Source organism: Grammomys surdaster, unplaced genomic scaffold, assembly GCF_004785775.1.
Source record: "Grammomys surdaster isolate TR1022 unplaced genomic scaffold, NIH_TR_1.0 126546, whole genome shotgun sequence".
Lineage (NCBI taxonomy): Eukaryota > Metazoa > Chordata > Mammalia > Rodentia > Muridae > Grammomys > Grammomys surdaster.
The window spans coordinates 13,217,566-13,222,012 of NW_021621338.1; the positions used below are offsets into that span (position 1 = coordinate 13,217,566).

Genomic DNA, 4,447 nt, shown 5'->3' on the forward strand with positions numbered 1-4,447 from the left:
GGCAAGGGGCAGGCAGGGGAGGCATTATCTCTGCACCCATTCCACTCCATGGCAGATATGTGGCAAGGTCAGCTCCCCACACTCATTCTCTCAGGGCTGGCACATCCATACCCCTGCTGCCAGAACCAGCTCCACCATGCTGCCTTGGTGAGGTGCAGGGCCTGTTCTTCTGAGTGTTGCTGCCAGTGAGAGATGGGGCCAGCGCTCCTGAGTACCACATCCAGTGAAGGGCAAGACCAGTTATGTACAGCCCCTGAAATTCACCTGGTCCCTTGTGTATGCCCTGACCAAGGAAATCCCCATGTCTTCTAGTGGCAAAATATGACATGGAATGGACATCAATACTGACCCTTGTTGCTGAGTAGCCACAGACTCAGAAATAGCCCTCAGTGGCAGCTTGGGGTGGGACATCACCAAGGCATCAGGTGGCAGGGCTCATAACAGGGTACTCTTATTCACACTTGAATTTCCAGTTTCATCTCTTCACAGTGCTCAAGCTGCTCCATGTTTTCTGTGTCATCTGACCACCACATACTTGCACACTGTGATGGCTCTCACTGCAGGCTGGCCAAATGACTGGGGGTGGGGGGGACTCCTGGTTGACATCCTCCATTCTTGCTATACATCATGGCAGCAAGCAGGTGTCTATGCCCACCTGTGCCATACACTGGAGGTCAGATCTGTGGGTGGCATGTGGTCCATAGATCTCTGTCTGTCTTCCTCCTCCCATGCTACACTGCCTGGATTTGGTTTGATTTGATTAGTTTGATTTTTATGAGTCCTAGGCATGAGACAGCTTTGGCCATCAAGCCAGGGCCTAAGCTAGGATAAACAAAGAACTATCTGCTCTGCCCCGGAGTGATATAAGAACATTATCACCATCAAGATGTCTCTTTACCCATTGCCAGGGAGGGTTCTAAGTTAATGAAGGAGGGTCCTCTCCTGTCTCTAGGATAAATACAGAAAGGAAGTAGTTGGTATCTATTTTATGGAGCAGAAAGCCATTTTAGGGTCATTGAAAAATGTATTCCTATAGAATCAATCTTTTTTGTTCAAATTGTCAAGATACCCTATCTATCTGATTTACCTGGATGAATTATCCCTTCTGATTCTTTTCTTCCAGGTTTTTCTGTTTAGAATCATCTTTACTTTGTAATTGAAAAAAACAAAACAAAACAAGAAGCAGAATGATTTTGAGACATCAGTCAGTCATCACCTGCAGAGATGTTATTTTTGTGTTTCTAACTTTGTGCTCACAACACTACTGGGTGAGAAGTCAAGTGGGGGGCTATGCTAGAAATTCTAGTACTTAGGAGGATGAGACAGGAGCATCTGAATTTCCAGGTCAGCTTGGTCTGTGTGATGAGACTTTGGCTCAGAGAGAACTTAAAAATTAATTTCTGGTCTGTAGTTTATTATACAAAATTTAAAGTTATTTGAGTATGATTTTTCTTGTAATGAGTTAATTCCTTTTAGCTTATAAGTATTCATCAATATATTATATTTTATTGGGAATTAAACAAACATATACATACACACATACACACACATAAAAATACACACACACACATATATATATGTATATATATATATATATATATATATATATATATATATATATTTACAAACAGACTTATACCTGGCATAGAAGTTTTTTCTAGATGTAGCAAATATTGTCATTAATTCCAATGTGTAAGTCAGCTCACAACTGATGGCTTTGGAATGATAGTTGAACAGATAAAATATCAGTTAAGTCAAGTTTCCAATCTTGACTCAAGAGCATCCTGCCTGGTCTCCCTGTGAAGCTCATCTGTCCAAGAGAAAGTCATCTGTTTCCTCTCTACCCAGAAGCACCTCATCTTTCTTAATTGTTATTCTGAATGTGACCCATGACCCTGTTCAACCATATCCCAGCAGCAAACTGAACTGATTGTACTCCATTCAGTTAGACCAGTCTTGCTGTAATTTGAATCTGGAAAGGAACCAGTCAGTAGTAGATGATTAGAATATTTAATGAGGGTTATTATCAGCTGTTGCTCACAGAGAAGAAAGCTATAAATGCAAGGCCGTTCTTCTCCCAGTGCTCACAAGTAATTCTTTAGTGTTTAGATATTGCTTTGTATTTCTTAAATATTTTAAATTATTTTTCCCATTACCCTTTGACAACAATACACTAAACTACAAACAACAACAACAACAACAACAAAACACTTTGTTTTTTTCTTGCATATTAATTTCCAGTTTACAGATGGGGAATATGAAACTCTCACAGAACAAACACTAATTTATCCTGCTATACTAACAACAGTAAAATGCAAAGCACTCTTCTAGTGAGTGGCTACAGCAACAGCCACAATCAAATAAGAAACATTTGCAGTCAGAATGTAACTGATAGAAAAGAAATTCTGGGGGCTGGAGAGATGGCTTAGTGGTTAAGAGCACTGGCAGCAATTTCTGGAGGACCTGGGTTCAATTCCCAGCATCCACATGGTGGCTCACAGCTGTCTGTAACTCCTGTTCCAGAGGACCCATCACCGTTAAACAGACATATATGCTGTCAAAACACCAATGCATACAAAAATATGAATAAATAAGTATAGAAATTCTGAGGCAGACACTTGTAGTGTTTGGAGGGGAAATGAACACTTTATCTCAGACAGTCCTTGTGTTGAGTGAGTTTCAGTAGAAGCACTGAACATCCCTGACTGCTGATGTCTGTCCCCTTGCTTTCCTTCATCCTCTGCTTTAACTCACGTCGACTTTTCTGTGTAATGAACATATAACTGGAGCTACATACCAGAGACATTTGTTTCTGACTCACAGACCCGCTGGCCAGTCAGTCATGGTTTGAAACTTAGACCCACTGGTCAGCTGCTCTGCCTCAGCCTGAGGACACGGTGTTGACCCTGTTCTTAGAGGTCTGTTTCCTCACAGCAACTTAAGTGCAAAAATATAGACAACACACAAACATAGTCCTTTCCTGGTGGGTTCTCCATGTCCAGAGCAAGGTACTTTGAGAGTCAAGGGGCTGGGAAGTTTGTCTCCCAAGCATGAGGCCAACCCAAGGATCTTTTGAGCACATGATGATTGTAGGCTGAATGACAATGAAGTCTTAAAGACATAGATAGCATCTTCCTTATATTCTCTTGGCATGTCCTTTACGTCATTTGCCATTAAGAATGTAGCAGCATGCAAAATAGTGCTAGAATAAGTGAAACCTCAGAAGAGCATGGGCCCTAGCTGAACACAGTAGTGAATGTCTGTGATCTCTGGCTCTGAGAGAACTTATGTAGGAATACTTGGGGGGGGGTGCATTGAGGCCAACCTGGACTACACTGGGAAATTGAGTCTCTAAAACGCAAAAGCAAAATACCAAAAACAGAGAACATCATCTTCATGTATTTGCCAAGCAGATAGTGACACTTGACAATAGACTAGGCATTTTCCCTTGCTGGGAGATCTATATCACTGTAGTATGCTAGCTTCCTACATCTGTACTTAAAGAGTTTGAACGTAGGATTGAAAAAGATGACTGGTGACATTGGTTAGTGGCATGCAATGCCTGTGATAGACATCATTTCCAATCCTGAGCATGAAACAGCCTTGCATGTGTTCTTCTGTGTTACTGCATTGCAAATAGCCATGTCAGCTTTCTAGAGGAAAGAAGGGTATGTGGAGCAGAGCTGAGGCCTTTGAGCTGTTCCTGCTGATCCATTGCTGGCCAGCCAGTCCATAGGGAACCTATAAGCTGGTTGTGACTGAGAGTAAGCTCCTATTGACACCCTGATGGGTGGGGGACTGTGGAGACATGAGACACAACACATGTTGCCTGTTTCAAGTCTGTAAGTCTTCCTGGGGCAGAATGGAGCTTCTCAGAAATACTAACTAGAACACCTGGGAAGTTCCTTTATCTGCCTTGGGTCTGTATCACCTTTCTAGATCCTGAGTGTTCTTTCCCTTGGTGTCTCTTCTCAGCTGTCAACCCATATATCTCTATCCACATCCTCTGATGTGTTTTTTTTTTTTTACACTGTACATATTCAGTGGGGTGTCACTTTTTAGGAAGGCTATATTATTCTAATTGATTTTGTACAATATGATTACTGGTACAATAACAAGGCAAGAAAGCACAGAGTGTTTTCTGTTAAAGATGCCTAATGCATTTCAATTTCTGCAGCAACTGTATTTAATTTTAGCTGTTTGAAAAATCCATTTTCTTTGTGGAGACAGGACACAACAAGAAAAATTTGTCAGCAGTCATTATTTGGAATTTTAGTCTCCATGTGGGAGGCACAATAATTTCACTCTGACAGCTAATATTCAGGGAAACCAGCTCAAGATAGAAAAAAAGATTGGGGACTATTGTGTATTTCTGGAAATAATAGAATCAACATCTAAGAGAAAGGCTAGAGCTCTGATACCAAGGCTCTGCTTTTCTTCTCTAGTT

The 4,447-nt window shown here is 41.4% G+C and overlaps 1 non-coding gene across 1 annotated transcript; it reads right to left on the reverse strand.

Annotated features, from left to right (window-relative positions):
- Window positions 1–772: 772 nt before the first annotated feature.
- LOC114615080 lies at window positions 773–912 on the reverse strand. Its single transcript, XR_003710424.1, has one exon. It is a non-coding gene; the product is annotated as a small nucleolar RNA SNORA48 (small nucleolar RNA).
- Window positions 913–4,447: the final 3,535 nt, after the last annotated feature.